Source organism: Phascolarctos cinereus, unplaced genomic scaffold (genome assembly GCF_003287225.1).
Source record: "Phascolarctos cinereus isolate Bilbo 61053 unplaced genomic scaffold, phaCin_HiC Scaffold_9;HRSCAF=440, whole genome shotgun sequence".
In the NCBI taxonomy this organism is placed as follows: Eukaryota; Metazoa; Chordata; class Mammalia; order Diprotodontia; family Phascolarctidae; genus Phascolarctos; species Phascolarctos cinereus.
The window spans coordinates 103,353,456-103,379,614 of NW_027556402.1; the positions used below are offsets into that span (position 1 = coordinate 103,353,456).

General features: G+C 40.6%; 1 protein-coding gene across 7 annotated transcripts in view; it reads right to left on the reverse strand.

The window, feature by feature from the left end:
* Positions 1–26,159, reverse strand: part of TRIM2 (tripartite motif containing 2) — a 115,596-nt gene that overhangs the window by 66,150 nt on the left and 23,287 nt on the right. For 2 of the 7 annotated variants that reach the window (XM_078148789.1, XM_078148790.1), the window contains exon 1: positions 6,543–6,921. The exons of 4 other annotated variants lie outside the window; for them this stretch is intronic. The gene's annotated coding sequence lies outside the window, so the exon portion shown is untranslated. Of the gene's footprint in view, positions 1–6,306; positions 6,409–6,542; positions 6,922–26,159 lie in introns of those variants that run through there. One more of the 7 variants, XM_078148791.1, reaches the window with a different exon arrangement.

Here is a 26,159-nt window from a genome sequence, read left to right on the forward strand (position 1 = left end):
CCTCAACTCTGTATCTTGTCCAAAAGGAATCATGAATGTCAAATGTCTCAGTGAAATCCAGGGGGACTATGTCCCTGACATTCCCTTGATCAACTGGTTTCATAAGCCTGTCAAATAGGCACAAATGGTTTGACACCCACAATTGTGTAATGGAAAGAGAATGGGATTTGGAGTCTGAAGACCTGGTTCAGGTCCTGCTTCTGCAACCTATTAACTATATGTGTCCATGGGAAAGTAAAAACCAATCTAGACTTCAGTTTCATTTATAAAAAGATCGGATTAGACTTGATCTCCAAGGTCTAATTTAGTTCTCAACATTCCGTAATTCTAAGGTTGTATGACTTGTTTTAATAAACTCATTAGTGATCATCACTCTCCTTTTCAAAAGCTTATGAACTATTTCTTTAAATTTTTTTTTTGTTTTTAACGTCACTTTAATATACTCCTTCCTGGTCAGTGAGCCTTCCCTTGTAACAGATTTTTTTTCCAAGTTCAGTGAAACCAGACAACATATCATCCATATTTTAGAGCATGTGAAACATTTCACACTATAGACCCCTCTCCACCTCTTTAACAAAAGGAGGGAGGTACATTTACTTATCTTCTTTTTTTTTTCCCTCCAAACCTGGTCATCATATTTTCACAAAGTGTTCATTCTCTCCTTTCTCATGTCTCTCATCTCTATCTCTCTATTTCTCTGTGTGTCTCTCCCCATCCCTCTCCCCTTTTTCATTGTCACAGTAATTGTATATATTATTACCTCCCTATTTACTTCACTCTGCAACATTTCACATATATCTTCCCAACAAACTATGTTTTTTAATGCTTCCAAGAATTCTTCAGGGAATTGAAGTCAAATTCACTGACCCATAATTTGCAAATTCTGCCTTCTTCCTCTTTTTGAACCCTGGGACATTTGCTCGTTTTGGTCTTGTGGCATCTTTCCTGTCCTTCACTATTTTTCAAACGAGTCTCATTTCCTTTTTTTAAAATTAATTTATTTTGATTTCCAACAAAGAAGTATACAGTAGAACATGGTAAGAATCACTAGATACAAAAGCCTCCTTCTTTTCAAAGTAAAAATGTCACTAAGCATTAAATTAAGCAAATGAATGTGTAGCCATCTCCACCCAATGTGGTTTGTAGTGGAGATACACTTGTGCTAGGAGTAAGGTGACACAAATTTCACTCCTAGGTCTGCCAGAAACTAGCTGTGTGACCTGTAGTAAATCAGTCCACCTCTCTGGGCCCCAGTTCCTCACCTGTAACATGAGAGAGGTCAGATGAGATGGTATCTAAGCTTTTGTCCAGCCCTAATATTTGATGAGTCAAGGGTTGGATGCTACCACTATTTTCAGGATTCAATGAATTTTAAAAATAGGCATTAAGTACATGACACCAGGCTGGTCTCCTTACTCTCTAGGTTTTTGAAATCTCAGATTCTCTTTCCTTTCAAATTGTCAGCAAAAATAAGAGATGGTCAGGAAAATAAAATAGAATGGTAAGTAACGCTGCTCTGCCAGAGATTCAGAAAGAGCAAAACTGCAGTTGATGGAGGAGGCAAGTTAAAACCCTGGGTGTGACAAGCTTTGTCTTTGTTATATTCTCATAGGAAACTTGACACCGGTAGGACCTGTATAAGGTCAGTAGGAAGGAAAACTGAAGGGATCAATGAAACAGCACTTCCTCTCTACCTACCACCCAAAAAAAGGAAAGATAAATATTATGGTAAATATTTAACATCAGGCTGATACTAGATTAGACTAATGTCTAATATACCAATTATGCAAGGTTAAGATCATATATCACATGTAGAAGAGAGATTAATGTTCATTGTCAATGGAAAACAAATATAGCATTATTACAGTATAGTACCCTAATTGCTGGATTGCTATACACATAGATAGAGCTGCTTAATGCACTCTAGTGTTAAATTGGGGAAAGGATTCTGCCATGGTAGAAGGGGAAAGGAGAGGTCTTTGCTACAATTTTTTGTATGGTGGGACACTGTACCAAATTCTGTAATTTGTTTTTTCTTTGGCATTAAACATTTACCTGCTTCTCCATATAACACTGTTCATTCATTCATTCATTCATTCATTCATTGCCATCACTATTCAAAGTACTCATATCAACTGTGCAAGTACTAGTTAGGCACTTGTGGGCTTGCAGAGATAATTAAGACAAGGTCTTATTTTCTTCATGGAACTTAAAACCAGGTAACATTCAACATTAGCCTGATGTTTAACACCAATGCTAATAAATACATTTAAACGTGTCCCCAAAAAGGGTAAGATTTTTTTTTTAAAGAAAAGTATCAGAGAGATCTTTAAATGGAAAAAAAAGGTGCCAATAAAAAAGGCAGAAGCTCTTTTCTCTTGTGTCTGCAATTCTAAATCCAAATTCCTCAAAGAGAAATTATGTACTAAACATAACCTTGGGAAAAACACAAATCCTTCCAAGCATTTTTTTTAATCACATAACATCTCTGGCACTCTTCCTGACCCATTCCACTCCCAACTGCCCCCACATATAACCCACAATTCTGTGGGATTGAGGAGATGCAATGAAGAAGGCCCTGGTTGGAATGGAGAAAATGAGAACAAAGTCTTAAGTACATGTTTTCTAAGGTTTGGATTCCTTTGGGAAATCAACATATTTCATAAGGCTCAGCTCACGGTTAGAGGCAGCATACTGTGGATTACATGGAAGCCCTAGGCTATTGGATTTGGTTTTTATAATTTCATATTTCTGGATTGCTTGCTACTACTTCTTTCTCTGCTGCCATTTAAGATTTATATCTCCATGATAATAATGTACGATCTGTTATTACTGGGCTAATGACAAAAGCAGGGAATATGGTGAATCAAGAATTTTGGAATTCTAGTGGTGTATGGGGGAGGGGAGGGAGGGAGAAATTCGCCTAATCAGTAATGGCACAGGCTTAAACAAGCATGATTGCAAAACAAGGAGTTATCATTAAAGAGAAGATGTGTGGATGTGTATTATCACTCACAGGAAGTTAATTTCCATTATGAATGAGGGCTGAAAGTAAGAAAGGGCAAATCAAAGAGAAAAGAAAAATAAAGCTGTCCATTTATACTGACTTCAGCTAAATAAAACTTATTTCAGATAGGCTAATCTGTAAATTATTAGGTCAGATGCTACATCTATCCATACCATATGCTGCCTGTAAATAAAATACAGGAAATCATAGAATAATGAAACTGGAAAATAGGTCAGTAGTTTGGCCAATCCTGTTCTATAGGACAGACTATACAAAAGCCATCCAAAAATTTCCATTGGAGAGGAAGTATAGTGGAAAGAGGGGCATGGCTTATAATACTTAGAGATGAAAGGGACCCTGCAGAATCTGGCCAGGATCTATCTCATTCTGCCACTTAGGAGACTATGGGAAATCACTTAACTCTTTGAGCTTTTGTTTCCTCATGTAAAATGGAGGGGAGAGGAGATAGATGTATTCTCTACTTTCTTATTAGTTTGTTGTAAGCAATCAATAAACATTTATTAAACACCTCCTATGTTCCAGGCACGGTGCTAAGTGCTGGGAAATTGCTTTGCAAACCATTGAAGAGCTATCCTGTTTTCAGGGACAGAGATCTCAAAACTTCCCTGATAGCTTTGCTGTTGGAAAGAAGAAGTTCTCTTGTAGCCCCAAACACATGCTTTTTTTTCAGCTACATATGCTTGTTTCTTCCAATTCTGACCTCTGTAAAGTTGAGGAACAGCTGGTCAGTATCACAATAACCTTCAGATTTCTGAAGTGAATTACTACATTAACCTTCAGGTTCTTTTCACCTCCTAAGTCTGGATCTCTATGATGGACAGTGTTTGAGCAAGCAGGCCAGTTTAAATGTAACCTGGTACGATGGGGCAATAAAGACAAGTGGGGTCTTCTGCCCCCTTATCAATCACGTTCCCACTTCTCCTCCCCTTGCTATCATAAAGCAACTGGGAAGGACACAGAGAAACTGGGCATCATGGGACTACAAAAGGCAGAAAGGGTCACAGTAAACCAGACTGCTTAGCACTAGACCCTTACTGTCTGCAGGAAAAGGGGATTACCATTCTTGATTTGGGATTGCACAAGGCACAGAGCCTCAACAGTAGCTATGCCATGGAGAAAATATTTTGTCTTAACCATTTGAAATCTGTTTGGAAGTTAATTAGGCTTGTACTATTAAAATAACAGGTTTTTGAGGAAAGTAAGAAATGTGTTTAATAGAAAGAAAACAGAGGGAAAAGGTAGAAAGAATAGAATGGGAGATTAAAATAAGGAGAAAGATGATTTCTTTCTTCTGGGCATAAAGAAAGAAACCATGGAGAGTCCCTTCAATGACAAGACCATTCTAACTATCAACTTAGACCCATTTGCTACTCAATTTTTGCTCTTAACTTAAAAATCCAAATTCTGGTGGACAAAATCCAAATTCTAAGTCAAATCTCATCAAACTCAAATAACGAAATGGCGGACATCTTTTTTTCTAGGGCATATTGAAAATGCTCTGTGAATACAAAGCAACTTACATCAGAATACTGGATTCAACATCAGAGCTAAAAACATAAAGCAACTAAGGGGTCATTTGCTTGCAATTTGCCACAAATGTAGAAAATTTAATTTAATCTGCCACTTTTTAAAAGGAAATAGTTGGTGAAGTTAATAATTTTAAGCAAAAGTATCTTCAACAAATTTTTATAGGTGCAGGTCAAAATAATACGACATGTTTGTGGTTAAATATAGTCGCTTTAAGTGTCAGGCATTGGTTTGGGGGAAAAAACTAAAGGAATGAAAGTGAAGGATATTTTTTTCTCAAAATGATAAAGACTGAATATTTTTATTTTTATCTATTGCACAACAAAATCCAACAAGTTTCTGCCACTGTGTAAGTCAAATCTTTACTACAGGGTTATAACTTTAATTGGAAACAGGTGGATAGGTTTTGCTCTTATTTCTAAAAAGGCGCAGAACAACATAAAAATACGCAGGTCTGTGCAAACTCAAGCACTGACTGAAAATCCATTTCTTGACAATTTTTATAGAAGGAAAAACTCATTGAATGAGGAAAGACTTTAGTGTGGTTTAAACCAAGTTTTAAACCTCCAAACTAAATAGTCATTTGTATCTTTCTAGGAGAAAACTGGACAGAAGCCTTTGGCCTTTCATTTCATTGGGAAAGAAAGCTGCTCTCTCATACCACACACACAAACTTCTCATTGTGTGCTAGGGAGGGGCATGCATTATTTAACATCACAGTTGGTTAGGCACACAACTCTCAAAGAATCTGTGCTGAAATTAATGAAAGTCACAGGGAAAAAAGAGGTTCAGATTTGGAGAACTCTTAAATCTACTGGGCAGAGTCACAAAAAGCCTGTATGTCATGGAAAAAAAAGTCAAGAAAATTAATCTGGGCTCATATGGATGCTCTTACATATTCTCTTTAGGATAAAAAAAGAAAGGCTACAATTTATTTATGAGCAACAGAATTGCAGAAACCTGATCTATGCAATGAAACCGAAGGGTAAAAAAAAATTTTAAAAATACCCTGGCTTGAGCCTACACCTGTCACTTAAAGCCTGGGCACTAAAATAGTCTTTTACCCTTTTCCTTCTTTCTTCTTTGGAGAATGGGAATCTTTCCTGCATCTTTTAAAGTCTAGAACACATTTATTGCGTTTACTTCATTTAAAGAACAACCCCAACCGTTTGTCTTTGCCTTTCTCCTCCTAAACCAATAATAATTAAAATGCACATACAGAAGGAACAAAAACTCCAGAATCCCATTAGTGTAAGGAATTCAGCGTGATGTTTCAGGATGCAATGCCCAGTCCAGAGACTCTTTCCCCATGCAGTGATGCTACAGAACTCCACCCAGATGCGAGGCACTACTTCATGGCTGAGAGAATCATTAAGAAAAAGAAAACCCAAACCCCCAAATCATCTGCAGCATATTCTTTTGCTACTCATCAATGACATTTAAGATCTAAGGGGGTCAAGTCATGCATTATATGAATGAATGGGTTTCTAATGGTAACCGAAAGCAGTGGAACTCAGGTCAGGGGTTCTCTTAAGAAAGAAGATGGGGTGGGGGATGGGTTACTTTAAATATTCCCTTTTACCCTTGTAAAGCCAGGGTGGAATTTAGTAGATGAAGGGTTTTATCCCTTTCTCTATGCCACCAAACAGAAAAATAATCAAAAGGATCCCTCCCAGCAGCTCAAAACAAATCAAGATTAAGAACACACACATATAATACAGAATAACAATAATAAAATTCTAGGAACTCACATTAGAGGCTTGATAAGCACAATCTTGCACGACTTTTCTCCCCACTCTTGTTAATCTGGTGCCTTTGTTTAAGCATAAAGTCTCTCTCTCTCTCTCTATTTCCTATAGTTACTGAGCATGCAGCATCACCATGAGAGAGAGAGAGAAGGGGGAAAAAAGAGCCTGAATAGAATAGGAGGAGAGATCAGATATCCACCTGGCATAATATTGAGCAAATCTGAATATTTAAGACCTACCCATCTCTGTAGATAAATAGATTAATCAACGAAGTAAAGTATTAAGTCCTCCCAAGGGCTGTGGCTGCAGTTAGTTCCGCAGTAATCCAAAGGAACAAAGCATATTCCTGCTAATGTCTGAAGTTTGGAAGCACTGCTTAAAATGCCCTACCATGTAGCACAGCCATGCTTAGCGATAGAGCCTAGCTTGGACTCTATATGTAGTGATGCTCCAATCCATGAAGAGGACAGATGAAAAGAAAAATGGAGGAAACAAGAGGAGCCCCAGTGAAGTCGTCATGAATTTTTTTCTGGGGCATTAACAAGTGGGAGACCCCCTTCAGGATTCAGACCAATCAATCTTTATTGAGTACATCTTTTTCTCACTCAGCTTGTATTGAAAAGACTGCAGCAAAGAGGGCAAGGCATTGTGGGATAGGGATGCAGCAGAGAGCTGCAATGAGATTCGCTGGGGGGGTTTTCGCCCTCCCTCCTTCCTCCTCCACCCCTTCTGAGTCAGCAATCAGCTGTTTCAATGCTTTGCTGCGGGAGGGGAGTGGGTGGGGAAGCGGGAGAATGGGGCCCCTGAATTTGGTCACCGGATTGTTAGTACAGTACGAGATTAGGAGACAGCAACTAGTGCACACCTCTCCCAGGGCAACGCAGCTAGGAAAAGCATCCTTTGAGTGACTCCTCGGTTGGATGGAGGATTTAACCCATCTGGGGGAAAGGGAAAGGGTAAGGGATGCAAACCGACAGATTCTAGGTGGGACGCAAAGTACACAATGCTTGCTTCGGGATTTAAATTTGGAATTTTCATATAAAAGAGGCCAGGGAGCATGTGTGAAAACACGGGCGGACACACGTATGCACTAACACTGCTTAGTAGGAAAAAGGCGGTTACTGAAACTTTTGATAAAATCTGAAAGAAAAAACAAAAACCCAAACAAATCCTAAACCTTGTTTTCTCAGCAGAGACACAATGAGGCATAACAGATGCAATCCAGGAGTTGGAATCAGGACAGCCTGGGTTCAAATCCCACCTCAGATATTTAGTAACTAACCCGTACCTCAGTTTCTGCACCTGTAAAATAGGGATAATAATAGCATTTACCTCATAGGGTTACTCTGAGTAGTAAACAGGATGATGTATGTAGAATGCTTTTCAAACCTTAAAGCATAATATAATTGTCAGCTTTGGGAAATTTTAGGAGTGGGGGTGGGGTGGGGGATGAGGCAAGGCATATGGTTTCATTGGTTATAAGATGGCTCCCGGTGAAGAAACTTTTACCAAACAGAAAGTTAGAGGCTGTTCTCCTCCTTGAAATCTTACTTGGAGAGGAACCTGGGGCACTGAAATGTTAAGTGACTTTCCCAGGGCTACACATAGTATGTGTCAAGAGGTGAGGCATGCACCCAGGTAGACTGAGGCAAGCTTTCTGCTTACTATGTTACGAAGTCTTCAAAATGTCATTTAATATTGTAACCTAAAGATGGTTACATAACACAGATTTCCCAAATAAAATTATATTAATGATACTAATTTCAGGGTAAGCCTCCTTTTGGTGGATTCTTGCTACTCAAAGAATCATGATCAGGATAGTCATTCAAGAGAGGACTGTGTCTTGTTCTCTTTATTAAATTAACAACATGGAGTTACATGTAAGAAACAAGAGATGGTTTAAATGTTCTATTTCCTGATTTCCCTAATAGGGTATTTAATCTAGTAACAGGTGCTATCCAACACTGACCAGCAGTAAAATCCCCCAAAGTAATTAATATAACTCAACTCAACAATATTTATTAAATACCTCCTATGTGCAAGGTACTGTGCTAGATGCTGGGGATACAGAATTTTAGCCTTTAAACAGCTTGCAATCTGGAAGGAGGATGACACACAGGTAATAATAACAGTGGCTTCTGAGAGTTCAAGGAGTGAAGGATTATTTTTACCTGGGGATAGCTTCATGGAGAAGGTGGCACCTGAGTGGAGCCTTCAAGGAGAAGGATGTCTATCAGTAGAGCCAAAAGTGGATGAGAGGGGTACATTCTGACACTGGGGGATGGCATGCACAAAAATATGGAAGTGGGAGAGAACAGAATGAGAACTAGGAACTATGCACTATCTTCTGTGGCTGGCTGCACAATGAAATAAGACTGGAAAGGTAGGCTGGAGCCAGATTGCAGAGGGCCTTGAATGTCAGACTTATTCCAGAGGTAACAGGGAGCCACTAATGTGTTTTTTTTTGGGGGGGGTGACATGATCAGACCATTTTCCACTTACTATGAAATTATTATTATTATTTTTTTTTTAGGCAATTGGGGTTAAGTGACTTGCCCAGGGTCACACAGCTAGTAAGTGTCAACTGTTTTGTCTGAGACTGGATTTGAACTCAGGTCCTCCTGACTTCAGGGTAGGTGCTCTATCCACTGTGCCACCTACCTGCCCCTGAAATTATTTTTGATAGAGGTATGAATGTTGAATTGGAGAAAGAAGAGATGACACAGGAAAATCTGTTAGTACAAGAATTAGAGGGAGCTCCTGACTTCTATTTAAATGCCCAGCAGAGCAACTTCCCTTACATAGGATACTAAGGAATATCCCCCCACCCTTGAGTATACCAGGTGCCCCTTGTTCCCTTCCCTAGTCCACATTTACTGTCTTACCCACTTCTTTCTGATTGTTTCCAGTGCCCCCCTTATGCTCTTCCTGTCCTGCCTCTGAGTCTCTGTCTCCCCACCCCCTTCCCTACTCTCCTTCTCTTCCTTGCACCCTCTTCCCCAGCCAATCACACCATGATAACTATTACAATAACACAGGACTTGGTATCAGGAAGAAATGAGTTCAAATCCAGACACTCCCTAGCTGTGTGATGCTGGGAAAATCACTTAAACATTCTGTGCCTCCGTTTCTTCATGTGTAAAGTGTGAATAATACCATCTACCTCATAGGATTGTTGTGAGGATCAAATGAGTTAACACATATAAAACTCTTTGCAAATCTTAAAGCCTTATATAAATGTTAGCTATTGTTATTATAGAATCAGAGATTAGTGCTAGAAGACAGCTTGCAAATCTTCTAGTCCAGGCCTCTCATTTTGTGAGAAGAGAGAGATCCAGAGAGGTTCACTAATTTCCCCGGGGTCACATAGAGCCAGAATTGGAACCCAGGTGTTCTGACTTAAAATCCAACCTTGCTACTTTCAATAACTGCTCTTCCTGCCCTCCAAGCCCAGCCTTCCACAAGAATCCCTGGGCATTTGGCTCCCCAGCTCTGGTCCTTTGTCTTTCTCTTCCAAGAGTGCCTGACACTGTTCCTCTCTGCCCTGCCTCAACTCTTGCCTTCAGCTATGGGAGTCACCACCAGGTGTACCTGTTTCCTCTTTGGAAGTTTTTTTTGGGGGAGGGAGGGAGTAGTGGTGGAGGTTTGGAGGGGTGGGGTGGGATTCAGGTACTAGGGAATGAAAGTGAAGTCCTTGCTTCCTTTTCTGGTAAGACAATGCAGTAGAAAGAACATCAGGCTTGAAGTCAAGATACCTGGGCTTGAATCCAAGTGCAACTGCTGTGTGACCTTGGAGGAATGATGTAACCTCTCTGAACTTGAGTTTCCTTATCCGTATAAATGAGAAGCTTGGATCAGCCATTTCAATGGTCCTTCCTAGCTTCAAAACTATGCTCTTCTGATATACATGAAACACAAATATGATTTTCATGTATTCAGAGCATGACATAAAATGATGGACTTTGGTTCGAAGATGATCTTGAAACTGCCTTTACCTAGCTAAAAAACACCAGGAAGAGGATTTTAAGTTTGTGTTCTCTCTCTCTCTCTCTCTCTCTCTCTCTCTCTCTCTCTCTCTCTCTCTCTCTCTCTCTCTCTCTCTCTCTCTCTCTCTCCCTCCCTCCCTCCTCTCCCCCCCCTCTCTCTCTCTTTCATAAATAAAGGTAGTTACTGATAGGCATATAGACGTTAAGGCAACAGCATTACCTCTCAATGAATTAATGAGTGTCGATTAAGCATTTACCATTTTACCATGTGCTAAATTCTGGGGATTAAAAGAAAAAGCAAAACCAGTCTCCATCCTCAAGGAACTTACACTCTAAAGAGGAAGCCAACATGTACATAAACAGGTATAGACAAGACATATGGAGTAAATAAAAGATAACTCTAGAGTGGAAAGCATAAATTGAAAATGGCCTGGCCAGAAACCGTTAGCAATCTAAGACACAAAGCTAGAAGGGGTCAACCTTAGAGGTCAATCCCCTCTGATTTTACAGATGAATAAATTGAAGCCCAGCGTTGTTAAGTGACTTTTTCAGGCAGGATTTGAACTCCAATATTGACTCCAAGTCCTGTGCCTCATTCCTTACATTAAAAGTGTCAAGCTCAAATAGAAACTTGGGGCCATTAAAATTTATATAAGGATCCCTGTAGACTGCATATTGACTTTGTTGTTTTTGTTATTCAGTCATGCCTGACTATTTGTGACCCCTTCCGGGTTTGCTTGGCAAAGATACTGGAGTTGTTTGCCATTTCCTTCTCCAGCTCATTTTACAGATGAGGAAACTGAGGCAAGCAGGGTTAAGTGACTTGCCTATGGTCACACAGCTAAGTGTCTGAGGCTGGATTTGAACTCAGGTCTTCCTGACACCAGGCCAGTACCCTATCCACTGTACCACCTAGCTGCTCCTGCTTATTGCTTTAGAAAACCACATAATAACATCACCTCTGTTCTGTTATATTTGATTTATTTTGGTAAATATTTCCAAGTTACATTTTAATCCGATTCCTGCTGCATTACAGAGTGTTGCAGGCTGACATGCAGGTGGAGGGCCCTTGCAGGTCTTGGCCTTACATCATGCTGCCTCCCTGCCATAAGGGCAGGGAACAGTAAATAATTAGGCCATTCCTGGATAGAATGAGGCAAGCCAATTAGGCAAAGGAGATGATGGTGAAATGGGAATTAAGAAAAGTAAAACTGAAGGAAACAACTTTATAGCCAAAGGATATACCTAGTATATCTAGTGATTGGTTTTCCTTATTTCTGAGAACTCCAGAAAGCTCTTTTTTTTTTTCTTAACACAGTATCATCTAATGGTCTGGGAGAGAGGATGGTAAAGGACCATTTCAAAATTAGGAAAACCAGCAACTGGAATATAGCTGCCAGAGCAAAAAGGTTCCCAGGCCAGTATTATAATCCGTGCCTCACCCAACTATGCTACTTTTCCAATTTCATAAAGAAAAAAAAGAATCCTAAGCACAGTAAAACTTTAATTGATGTATATATAAGTAATAATGTGCAGGGAGCAGCTAGGTGGCACAGTGGATAGAATGCTGGGCCTCAAGCCAGGAACATTCTGGAGGTCAAATCTGGCTTCAGGCAATTACTAGCTGTGTGACCCTCGGCAAGTCACTTAACTCTTATCTATAAAATGAGCTGGAGAAGGAAATGGCAAGCCACTCCAGTATCTTTCCCAAGAAAACCCCAGATGGGGTCACGCAGAATCAAACACAGCTGAAAAATGACTGAACAACAACAATAATAATATGCATGTCACATACAGAATAAAGTTTGTGCTCAGATTTTTTTTCACATGAAATTGCTCATTACATGTCACAATTTTTGTGCATGGCGTTGGAAATCATCTTCCACTAACGTGCTCCTTCCCTGGAGATGGCCCTGGGTCATTTATCATCATAATAATGGCTCATATTTCTATATCACCTTAAGGTTTACAAAGTGCTTTACAAATATATCATTATGCTTGACAATAACTCTGGATAGTTAGCTCCTATTATTATCCCCCTTTAATAGGAGAGGAAACAGCCTTAGTTGGATTAAGCAACTTTTCCAAGTATGGTGACAGATATATTATACCACCACTATACCAGGCTTTGGATGTAGATGCCTGGGGACAGCACAGTGAAGTTTGGAAAGGCTCAATGCCAGTTATTGAATATTTGGGGCCACCATAGCTCTAGAAATCCACCTGCTAAGGTGGAGGCACAGTTACAATCAGCATGCAGGAGAGAACATCCACAGGGTTATGGAATCACAGAATTGGAGAGTTGGAAGGGTTATCAGCAGCCATCTTGGCCAACCCAAACTTAAACAGAACCTCTGATATAACTAACCTTCCAAGTGGTCATGCAGCCTCTGCTTGGATTCTTGATGAATTAAAGTTCAAAAATCATCATCTTTTATTGAGAAGCAAAGTTATTTGAACAATGATTCACCATAAAGTTATTTTTGAACGTATACCTATGTCCAGTTCCTATACCTTTCTATATTGAACACCTAGGTGGCACAGTGGATAGACACCTGTCATGCGGAAGACTCATCTTCATGAATTCAAATCCAACCTCAGACATTTTGTACCTGCATGATCCTGGCAAGTCACTTTACCCTGTTTGCCTCAGTTTCCATATCTGTAAAATGAGCTGGAGGAGGAAATGGCAAACCACTTCAGTATCTTTCCCAAGAAAACCCCAAATGGGATCATGAAGAGTTGGACACAGCTGAAAAAGACTGAATAACAACAACCTTTAGACAGAGATAAGATACATTTCCTTTTTCCTACATTAATATGCTGTTAGTAAGTAATACATCTATGCAGAGAGAACCCATTTTTTAAGCTGGCTCAGTATCTATCTAAAATGAGAAAAAAAAAGGCCTTGGCTCAGACCACTCTGTTGTAATTTTAGGTTTTGAGAATGAATTTGTCAAAGTGAATGTTGCTATATAAATAGAGTGGTAGCCTGCAAAGGTCCCCAAATATTCTAATTTTATATTCTGGTCCCACAGCAGGGAAGTACTCTTAGAAGGCTATCAGGGAAGCTCATTCTCTACTGACCACTTCTTGGCTTCTCCCCAGGTTCTTCCATCCATTCGGCTGAAGCAGGTTTTTAGTTATCAAACTCACAAAGAAAAACCAGCTAACGGAGTGGGGAAAGGGCAGAGGAAGAAGAAAAAGAGGACAGGAAGGATCTTGGCTAAAACAGGATGAGAAAAATCCAAGGACAGAGCAATTTGTCCCCATCTGAAGAACCTAGAAATACCACAGTGAAATAACTGCAGCAAATCAGAGAGTATTTTTGACAAAAAAAAATTCTTTTCCTGAAGTCACTTTTGACAAAAAAGTATCCTTTTCATGAAGCCATTTTCCTCACTTTCAGTATGGAATAGTATGGCTTAGGCTCCACTAGGATCTCCTATTAGCAGGGACTCAAGTGAGGACTTTCCCCCTAAGCTTGAGACAATTTTTTTGGTGGTTGGGGCAAGGTCCAAGGCCAAACAGAACCTCTGGGCTGGTGGAAGGATGACATCAGCTTCATATGGGCTTGTATCATCCGGGCCTGGAAAATTCAGTTGACTATACCTGGTAAAAGTTTGACCTGTCTAGAGCATAACAGGATGATGACATCCCAACTTCCAAGGTTGGTTCTCTCATCTACACAAATCATTACAAAGCATTTTGTTTTCTTCGGAACTGGGGTGCAAGATCATCTCTATAGTTCTGGGAATTAATCTCCAGGAAATGCTGAAATGCCTGCTCAACTCAACTGTGCACTGATTTAATTAATCAGTGTAGTAGAAATGACTGCAGCCTGGGAAGCAGGGATTCTGGGCTCTGTGGCCTATGGTAAATCATTTCCTCTGGTGACTGGCCTTGACTACAGCAGACCTCCCTGATCTGCCCTGGACAGATGTGAAGTCCTGGCAGCCTTGAGGTGGAGAAGTGAGGGAAAGAGGAAGCAGATTTTGGGCAAAGAGCTATTTGTTTCATTAAACTCCATACCATCTCAATTCTATATTATTTCCTCTCTGCTCCCTAAAGTTTGTCATAAAAAAAAAAGCAAGAAGTATTTGGTGAATGTGACAATGCACATAGATTGTTTTGGACTCTATATCGTATATAGAAGGGGTACAAGATATGACTCTTTTCCTTTAAAAAGCTTACAGTCTATTAGCAAATACCATATCTCACTATCATTTGGGGCTGGATTTGGAGTCAGAAACCCTCGGTTTCAATGCTGCTTCTACCTGCAGGATGTGAGTCCAATTCACTACCTGAGTGGCCTCGGGCAAGTTGTTCTGTCTATGATAAAGAGTTATAGTAGAACACCTCTAACATCTATTTTAGTCTAAATCAATGATCCTATAATCAATATATAATAACCAAACATGAACATAACATTATGAAACTTTTCTATAATATCCTTGGACTAATTTCTAATGAAGGGGATAACTACCCCTTATAATGTCATTTTATATAATGTGTCTTTTCCCTGGAACCCTTTAAAGATACGAGGTAGATTATACTTGGTAAATCAAGAATGGTTTAAGTAATACCTAGCTTTAATACCTAGCTTTGACCCACGACTTGTGTGAAAGACCTGACCACATCATTTTCCCTCTCTGGGCCTTAGAATGAATTTCAGGTTATATCTTGGGGCTTCTTTATTAAGACGAGGGGGTTGCAATAGAAGACTTTAATGTTCCTTCCAGCTCTATGATGTTATGAAGCAATAGCAAATAATATGAATAGAATCTAATTAAATGTAGGAAGTGTAGTTTGTGTGTGGGGAAAGACAGATGGACAGAGGCAGACAGACAGATAGAGAGAGAATGGACTGAGGGAGAAAGAAGGGAGGGAGGGAGAAAGGGAAAATGCACTTTAAGTGCTGAAGATGGAAATCCATGGAGGATGGAGAAATCAGAGAGACATGAGGAACAGGTGACCAGCCAGACCTTGAAGAATGGGCAGATTGTGAATAGGCAGAAGGGAAACAAGCAAGCATGCCTGGCCTGGAGTATAATCAGAGCAAAGATCAATACTAACTAAAGTGATCTTTTTCTCTTGTAGATTGCAGGTCTTAGAGCTGAAAGGACCTTAAAGGTCTTGGCCATTGTCATTCTGGTTTTTGAAATGATTCCCAGGAAGCTCGGGGCTGGTCTCAGAGGATTCCTTTTCCTTTTCATTTCCCTCATCCTTCAGCTGGCCTCTCACCATCCCCGCCCAGGGTCACAGCCAGATCTTTATGCAGACCATTATTGTAGTGACTCTTTCCCAGCAAAGTTAGCAGTTACCATGGTGACAGGCCTCGCCTCCACAGGGAGAGGAGCTCCTCAGCACACTGGAGGAATATGCCCAGTAAATGCTCACTTGAAGCACCTTGGTTTGAAATGGGCTACTAGTACTACCCAGCTCAGGGTTAAGGCTCTCTTTTCCTTCTTTGTGGGCTGTCTTTCCAGTATGCACATCTAATATGAAAGCAAGCTTAATCTGTGACCAATGATTTAAATTGGGGGAGAGAGAGAAGAATCAGGTTGGTGGGTGAGTTCCAATTCCCCTTCATAGAAAGCATCAGACCCATGAGACACACTCAAGATAATCCCCCCTGACTCAGGAGAGGAGCTATCAGGAGATGACTGGGCAGCACACAGCAGGTCCTCAGCATTTCCAGGCATCCCTCTCCCTCTCGAGGTACTCCGGGAGAATGTCCTGGGGAGGACAAAGAGGTGACAGATGTTTTTGTTATGTAAAAATCCCGTCTGTCCTCTCTTCTTCCTCCACCACCATCATCCCTGTTCTCCCTGCCCACCATCTTCCTTAGTGCCTTTGCCATTTATATACTAAACCAGCTGGCATAGATTACCACATAATGCTTGGCAACTATCCCTTACAAGGCTTTCCAGCAAACTTTTCCATCCATTTCTGAGTTTGAACATTTCAGCAACTAAAGAAAAGTGTATATATGTATATATATATATATATATATATATATATATATATATATATATATATATATATATATATATATATATATATATATATATATATATATATGTAAAAAACAAACAAACAAACCATGAAGAAAGCTACCCTGATGTGGTGTGTAGAGGCCTTGTAGTCAAAAACAATGTCCTGTAAAGTGCCCCCAAGTGGCCCTCTAAGACCCAGAGTTATGGATGACACCAACGTGCATTTGTGGTAGTACTGTCCACTCTGGGAATTGCTTATACTGATGAAATCAGAATTCGGCCTCCCCCCCAAACAAAAGACATGGATATTACAACAAATATTTATGAAGTACTTACTATGTACAATGAAGGCACTGAGCCAGTCATTAGGGAATGATGTCACAATGATAGTAACATCAGTTTTGTACTCAAAGAAATATAACAGATCTAAGTTGGGGGAAGCCATATATACAAATATCTATGATACAAGTGAGACTGAGAGGTGAGTAGAGAGAAGATCCAAGCAAACTGGAAGAGAAAGAGAGCTATTTTAGTTACGGGCAAGAGAGAGAACTTCATTAAGGTCACACCTGATTTGGGCCTTTAAGGAAGGAAGGGGGGAACTTCATAAGGACGTTTGAGGGAGGTAAAGTCCAGACATGTGGGATGGCATGAGAAAAGGCAAAGAAAGAATAGAATAAGTTTGACAATAGTCCCATTTGGTTAAACCATGATATCCAAAGTCGGTGGGGTAGGGGGAGAGAATCGTTTGAAATAAGACTGGAAAGTTAGATTGGGGCTAGAAGAGCCAGGTCTTCTTACAAGTGGGGGGAAAGCATTTATTAAGCACCTACTATGTGCCAGGTACTGTGCTGGCATAGTGGTATTTTGCATTACATGGTACACAATAAATATATTTGTAAATATTATCTCATTTGATCCTCACAACAACCCTGTCAGGTAGATGCTATTTCCTCCATTTTACAGTTGAGTAAAGAGGCAGGCAGAAGTTAAGTGACTTGTCCAGGGTCACACAGCTAGGAATTATTTAAAACCAGATTTGAACTCAGGTTTTCCTCATTCCAAGTCTAGGGCTCTCTCTACTATACCACATAGCTGCCTTTGTAATTACAATGAGGAATTATAGAGCAATTGTCTTAGGTCACTTTAAGAAAGGTATAGTGTCCTGGATGGGGGAGATGATATAGCCCTGTGGTATTCTGCCCTGGTCAGGCCACATCTGGAGTATTGTGGTGAGTTTGAGGAGTCACATTTTAAGAAGGACATTCACAAGATTGGAGACTACCCAAATAAGGGTAACTACAACTTTGAAGAGCCTCAACTTCATACCATTTCATTATCAGTTGAAAAATCTGGCGATGGTTAGCTTGGAGAAAACTTGGGAGTAAGGAGGGAGTAAGGCAGCTGTCTTCAAGCCCCTGAAGCTTATTCTGCGTGACCTCCAAAGAGTAGGACTAGAAGCAATGGGTAGAAGTTGCAAAGGGACAAGTTTAGGCTTGACTTCAAGGACAAAAAATTCTTAAATTAGAGCTATTTGTTGTTCAGTCATTTTTCAGTCACGTCCTACTCTTTGTGATCCTATTTGGGGTTTTCTTGGCAAAGATACTGGGGTGGTTTGCCAGTTGCCAGTTCCTTCTCCAGCTCATTTTACAGATGAGGAAACTGAGGCAAACAGGGTTAAGTGACTTGCCCAGGGTCACATAGCTAGTAAGTGTCTGAGGCCAGATTTGAACTCAAGTCTTCCTGACTCCTGGTTCACTGCTCAATTCACTCAATTCACAAAGGTGAAATGGTCATCATTGGAAGGTAGTGTATTTCATTTCACTGGAGGTCTTCAAGCACAGGTTGAATGAACAACATTAGAAGGGACTCATTTAGCTATGGGTTGAACTAGGTTGAACACAAAAGCCTTCTAACTCAGATTAGGTGAGTAAAAAGACATAGCTTGAAAAGGTGGTGAGCTGGGGATGTAGTGAGAATGGTAGACAGCACCTGAGTGGTACACTGGTATTCCCAAAAAATCAAATGGTCTCCAGCACCCTGGATAGAATCTCTGTGAAGGACTTGTGGGAAAATGGATAAAAGAATCACACAGGATGAGGAGACAAGGAGGGTCGATGATTTTCATTGGTAGAGGAAGTGTCCCCACCCATGAATCCAACATAACAAAGCCATGGACAGCCAGCTGGCCCTTTTTCTCTACATCTCCTTGAAGGTTGGCACCTCCTTCCTCAATTCCCAAGACCTATCTGCTCTCCCTGACTCGGTAGGGAACTCTATAAGGTCAGGCTCCAGCCAGGCCTGACCTTAACTGTAAAATAAGAAGGTTAGACCAGATCATGGGATCATGTGATGGAGTTCTAGAAGAAATCTTAGAGAGATCCTGTCCAGCTTCCTCTCTTCCATCTTACAAAGGAGGAAAGTGAGACCCAGAAAAGTCATGTGACTTGCAGAATCACACAGGTAACAAATACCACAGTTGGGGTTCCATCCTAGGTTTTCTGAGTCCAATTCTAGTGTTCTTTGATCTCTAAGATTTCAAAAATAATTGCTGAAATTTATACAGTGCTTTAAGATCTACAAATACTATTACATACATTATCTCATTCAATCTTTACAGTGTTGGGTTTTTTCCCCTGAGTCTATCAGTTCTTTATCTGGATATGGATTACAGTATTGGTTTATGATTCCCAGTTTACAGATAGGGAAACTGAAGTTCAGAGAATTGACTCACCCAAGGTCACACAACTATTAAACAGAGAATGCTGGGCTCTAAACCAGGTTTCACCAGACTCCAAACCCAACCCACTTTCCATTATAATATAATAATTGCCCTGAAATACCTCAATCAAAATCCTACTAGCCTCTCCCTTTTAGAGTCTTACTATTTAAAATAATGTGATAATGGGTGTTTAAAAGTTAAGATGTTAACTCCCATAGGTAACGTATTTGATTATTTCCTGGCGTTTTCCAGAGACACAATACCTTAATCCAAAGGACTGAGTCTAATGATGGGCACTGAGCAGGGTAGGGGAAGATATGAGAGATTGGGATCATTTTGACACTTCTTAGTTATTAAGCCTTTGAGACAGGCAGGCAACAGGTACTTAGTTGTGCCAAGGCACTGTGTTAAGCACTTGGGATACAAATACTGTATGATCCAAAAGATATCTCTTTCCCTTAAAGAGCTTACATTCTAATACTGGAAGGGAATACACAAAAGGGGCAGAAAAGTAAGAGGATGGATCTAGAAGGTATCAACATAGGAGTACACATAGTGTTGAAGTCCATGGAAAGTCAGAATCAGAGCCAGAAATAGAAAAAGGTTGGCCAGCCTGGACACCTTCCCAAAATAGAGGCCTCTAGGAAGAACTCTCCAATGCGAGCAGGGGGTTGGAATGGGGAGTACTTTGCAGGGAGACAGGGCTGCAGGGGAAGAGAGAGACTCTCAGGGGTGAGGAGGTCCCAGGGGCTGAGGGAAGGTCCATGGTGAGAGGCGTGGCAAAGTCCAGAATGTCAGAAGCAGAGCTGGGGTGGGGAGGTGAATGATGAGAATGGCATGTAAGGCAGAAAGTGTACCCCCTGGTGGGGATCTCTGTCATCTTTATCCACATGTACATCTACACATATAATATATCTCCCATAAAGATATATGGGAAGACAATTTATAATTACACAATTGTCGCAGGATCAGGAAAGAATTCAAAACAGAAGACACATGAATCCCCCAAACACATTAATGGATACAGATTAACCCCTGTTATACTAGTGCTGGAGCAGCCTTCTATTTTGATAAGTAGCCTGAAACGTCTTCGGGCTTCACTGTAACTTTTGCACATATGGGGAGGTTGAAATGTTATTTTGTTGCTTGTAATACTTCTCCAAATGAGAGGCTTGGGCCAGCTGATCTCTCAAGCCACTTCCAGGGCCAACATTCTATTATCTGCTACACACTTTTATCTATCGTTCCTTACAACCCTAAATCACAAACCTATTACATGAAGGAAGGGATATTTTATGCTTACTTTTTTTCCCCGGGGAAGAAAAACAGGATACTCTCCAATAGTCAGTAAAAATAACGATAAAGGGGACAGCCGGAGGGTGCAGTGGATAGAGAACTAGCCCTGGAGTCAGGAGGACCTGAGTGTAAATGTGACCTCAGATACTTACTAGCTGTGTGAACCTGGGCAAGCCACTTAACCCCCAATTGCCTCCAAAAAGGAAAATAATAATGATAATTGACATTAATATCACATTTTTGAAGTTTACAAAATACTTCATATACAGAGGACAGCACTAAGACTTTTGGAACACTGTATTTCATCTGGGTCTCACCACAACCCTGTGAAATAAGTGCTTTAGGTACTATTATACCTAGTTTACACAGGAGGAAACCAAGGCTAAGGAAGTAAATAACTTCTGCACATAGCTAGTAAGAGTCAGAGGCAGGAATATACCAGTCTGATTCCAAATCTAATGCTGCTGCCACAAATCCTGATTTTAACTGTCTCAAGGAGGCTAACTTGGCCTCAATCTTTGTTGTTTGTCCTTTGTTTTAGAAGAGGACCATGCCATTCAGGAATTAGATTTAAGTGAGGCAAAATTGTACAGAGTCATGAGCCTCACTCTCTATCCTAGAGTCATCTCAAAATCCAGTGGCAAGACAACGGTCAGGATGACTGGTAATGGCCTGGGATGCAATGGATGACCTTGCCATCGTCAATGTCTGACCAAGCTCTAAGCGTTCCACAGCGCCTACATCAGCTGCCATTCTACCAGGGGAAGTCTTCACATATTTGGGGTAGACATCCCCCTAACTCACCCAAGGGTTTGAGGTCCATTGGTTACCTTTATGATTTAGCCCATCTGCCGAGGCAGTTTTACTAGGATTGTGGCTGCCGTGCATGCTACAGCTTCTTGGAGCCACAGATGAGAGTTGGGTGAAAGGTGGACACTAAAGGTGGATGAGCAGCCCTGAAAAGGGCTCGACAAGCCCTCACCCAGAGGTACTAGTCCTCCTGAACACCCCATACATGTGGCTTCAGTCTTAGGCTGCATTGAGAGGAGGGATAGTATCACACACTAGGAAGGTATTTAGTCTGGTCATAGCCTGCCGTGCTCAGATCACCATATTGAGAGTATTGTTTCAGCTCTGGGTGTTGGGTTTTAGGAAGGACATTGACAAGCTGGGTAGTGTCCAGAGGAAGAGGAACACCGTAGTGAGGGGCTTCATGAGCATACTACATGAGTATCAATGAGGCACCTGTGAATGTACAACCCGGAAAAGAGAAGATTTAGGAAGGAGAGGGTAATTATTTTCCAATATTAAGGCAGCTAGATGGCACAGTAGATAGAGTGCCAGGCCTGGAGTCAGGAAGGCTCATCTTCATGAGTTCAACTCTAGCCTCAGACTTAACCCTGTTTGCCTCAGTTTCCTCATCTGTAAAATGAGCTGGAGAAGGAAATGGCAAACTACTCTAATATTTCTGCCAAGAAAATCCCCAAAGGGGTCACAAAGAGTCAGACATGACTGAAAAATGAGTAAACAACAAATTTGAGGAGATCAGACTTGTTTTGCTTGACCCCCAAAAGCAGAATTAGAAGCAATGAAGAAAAATTGTGAAGAGATAGATTTAGGTTTGATATAAGGAAAAACTTCCTAATAATTAGAGCTATCCAAAAATGGAATGTGAGTACTCATTGTTGTTTGCCCTTTGTTCTGGAAGAGGCCATGACACCAGGAAGGTGATGCCATGACTTGCAAGTGAATTGGATTTAAGTGAGGGAGGGCTGTGCAAAGTCTCTGGCCTCACTCTCTCCTCTAGAGCCATCTGTGTCCAGTGGCAAGATGTAGATCAGGACGACTCTTAGGAGATACTGAATTTTCTCTCAATGGAGGTCTTTAAGCAAATTGTATGTTATATATGAAAGGGAATTCTTCTTTAGGGATGGGCTAGACTAGACAGCTTGTGTGGTCCCTTAAAACTACATTATGTGATTCTGTGGCTTACAAATGGCCCTAAGGCTTATGGGTACTTCCTCTTCCCACTGGCTTCCAGTAAATATCATTTAAAATAATTAATTACCTTGTCTTGGGACAAGAATTGTCTGTAAATCATGGTAGAAAACTCAGATCTACCTGAAGAAGCAGGTGGGCAAAAGACAGGGGAAGAAAGGGGAAAAACATAAGAGGAAGCTAGTAGACGGGGCTCCACAGGTACCATCTTGTACTGGGAACAAAGTTATCTTGGTGGAGCATAACAGTAGGCTTAAGCCCTTCCTGTGGCACATTCAGTGTGCAACGCAAAGTGGTTGGCACAAAAGATAAGATGGTTTCCTGTCCTTTCCCTGGCATGTAAGCTGGTGTACAGGCCCATACTCTGGGCAATCTATTATTATGCCTTTGTCACTATAGCAGCTAGGTGGCAGAGTGAATAGAGCATGGGACTGGGAGTCTGGAAGACCTGAGTCTGAATCCTTCCTCAGATACTAGCTGCATGGCTCTGGGAAAGTCACTTAACCTCCCTCAAGCCTCAGTTTCTTTATGTGCAGAATGGGGATAGTTGCTGTGAGTCTCAAATGAGAAAATATACTTAAATTACCAGGCAGACTTTAAAGTGCTATATAAGGGTAGTTTATAGATACTTATTTTGGGAGATCTGGTTCTATTACTTCTTAGCTTTTTCTTGTTTACTGAAAAGAGATGCCCCCTTTCTCTTCTTTCTTTCTCTTTGTAATTCATTCCATTTTTGAACAGCTCTATTTGTTAGTACTATGCAATCATTTAAAAAACAGCCACTCCAACAATATATTAAAACATGTTTACAAACTGATAACTAAAACAGATTTTGCTCATTGAAGAAAGGAAAAGCAATCAGCTGGTCTCAAAGTTAGCTGTGGCCATTATCCTATTACACTCGGTAAGAAAAAGGCTGGCTTTTCTAATAGGTTCTTAGATAACATGCTGGTTCCCTACATACTTATCTCCTTTACCTTTAAATGCCATTGGAGGACAAAAGAATGAGCTGATTTCTCTTCAGGCTACCTAAGGAAGGAAGTAGGGAATGGGAATAGGATAAACAACTTTGGCCAGGAATTGACCAAATAGTCCCTATGACTTAGGAAGTGGTGTCCTTTCTCTGATTCTTTTTTTCTCCATCTGTTAAATGAGGGGGCTAGAATATGTGATCTCTTTCCAGGTTCTTTCCAGTTCTGGCATTCTAGGATTCTAAGAAGTATAAACCTACAAGCCATAGAACCTGTCTTCGCTAGCAATCTACTTCACTGGGGCTCTGGAAAGAAATAAAAAACCCCACTGTTTTTGCCAAACTTGTTTTTACTCTCACTTCTAGAAATCGATCCATATATTTGTTTCAAACTCTACCATTTAACAAAACCAAGGAATGAGCAGTACATTTGGTAACTGTTAGGAAACTCAGCAGGATGGTATTGAGGGACAGTCTACACTCTGGCCTACCTCCAACTTCTAATTTTTTCCTGCTGGTGCCAGCTCCAGCTCTCCACTCAAGCTACCAGAGCTCACTTGCTTTGGGAGGCAGCGTGGTATAGTAGGATAAGCCCTGGATTTGGAGTCAGGTTCAAATCCTAGCTGGCTCTGCCTAGTACCCTCTGAGTAACCAAGTCACTTTACCTCTGTAGGCCCCAATTTCTTAATATGTAAAATGACTGAATTGGTATTCTGGAGAACAATTTGGAACTGTGCTCAAAGAGCTATACAACTCTGCGTACCTTTGATTCAGCAATACCACTATTTGGTCTGTATCCCAAGGAGATCAAAGAAAAAGGAAATGGACCCATACATACAAAAAAAAATTATTTATAGCAGCTCTTTTTGTGGTGGCAAAGAAATAGAAATGGAAGGGCCTGCCCATCAATTAGGGAATGGCTGAACAAGTTATGATATATGATCATGACGAAATACTACTGTGATAAGGAAATGATGAGGGAAATGTGTTCAGAAAAACCCGGGAAGACTCATATGAACTGATGCAAAGTGAAGTGAACAGAACCAGGAGAACATTGTACACAGTAACAATAATATTGTACTATAATCAACTGTGAAAGACTTAGTTACTCTGATAAATACCATGATCTAAGACATGATGAAAAATCTTTCTACTTCCAGAGAGAGAACTGATGAACTCTGAGTTTAGATTGAAGCATATACTTTCAAACTTTATTTCTTATTTTTTTGCAACATGGTTAATATGGAAATATATTTTGGATGACTTCCCATGCTTAGTGAGTATCATATTACTTGCCTTCTCAATGAGTGGGGGAGGGGCTGAGAGAAAGAATTTGGAACTGAAAATTTTAAATAAGAAAATAAAAAATAAAATATATGTTGCACAAAAAAAAAACCAAACGATTGGGCTGGAGTAGACTGCCTCTGCAAGGTCCTTTCTGGCTTTGTATCTATGATCCTATAATCTCATATCACTTAACCTCTCTAAGCTTTGGTGCATCTATAAAATGATGAAGTGAGAGTAGATGATTCCTAAGGTCCTTTCCAGCTCCAACTCTATGACCCCATGATTCAAAGGTAAGGGTTGAGAGTCAGCCAGAAAGCATAAGACCACAGAACAGTAAAAGAATCTATGATCTCAGACTAGTGCCCAGTGAGGCTCTGGTAGATTCATAGATCTAGAGATGAAGGGGACCTTAGAAATCGCCTCATCCAACCCCCCATTTTACAGATGGGAAAACTGAGGATCAGAGAGAGGAAGTAACTTGCACAAAGTCGCACAGGTAGTCATGATATGAACTCAGGTCCTATGACTACAAGTTCAGTGTTGTTTCCACTGTACCATTTATTTAACTCAGAGGAGATCTTTCTCAACAGAAAGAAGTATTTATGTCTGGAAGGTTTTCTGCCTCTAGCCTATCCAGGCTTTATCTCAGCCTCCACATTGCTTTCCACACCTGATCTTAGCCAAAAGGTCAACATGTGACCCCACGCTGCTTTCTAAGTTATATTCTCAATGCACTTCTCTGACTATGCCAGCCCATTACTAAAATCCTACATAACTCCCAATTGCCTATTGCAGTAATAATAAACTACTGATGAAAGAATTTAAGACTCTATGTAATCTGGCTGCCATCTACTGCCCTTGCCTCCCATTCCCCTTCACATATCTGAAAGATTCCCTGTTCCTCATTCTGACCCATCTGTCTCCCGGCTAGGTGGCACAATGGACAGAGCGCTGGGCATGGAGTCAGGAAGATCTGAGTTCAAATACAACCTCAGGCACTTACCACCTGTGTTACCCTGAGCAAGTCACTTAACCGCTATCTGCCTCAGTTTCCTCAGTTGTAAAAAGGGGAAAATAGCCCTTACCTCCCAGGGTTATTGTGAGTTTCAAATGAGATAATATTTGTAAAGTGCTTAGCACACAGCAAGTGCTTAATAAATATTAGTTTCCCCCCTTTCTATTTCTGGGCCTTTTTTCTCTCATTTTCTATGCCTCAAAAGTACTGTTCCTCCAACTTCTCTTGAAGATGACTTAGCCTTCCTTCTTTTATGGCCCAACTCAGATATCACCTCCTTCCCTGATCTGTTCAGTGGCACAAAACCAAGCTGGAATAGAGAAGAGATTTGAACCTACATGTTCCCAACACTGAGGCTGTCTCTCTAATCACTATACTTTACCATAACTATAATAGGAGCTTAATAAACACTCAATTGAATAGAAAGGTCATACCAAGTAGAAACAGAAAAGTATGTTTGGGGAGTAAAGAGTTCTCATACCATAGCTGACCTCCTGTACTTCGTAGTGACTTACAGTTCAGTTATAAATAAGCAAACTCCAGAGGCAAACAGTGGGAGTTCCCAAGATAATAGAGAAACAGG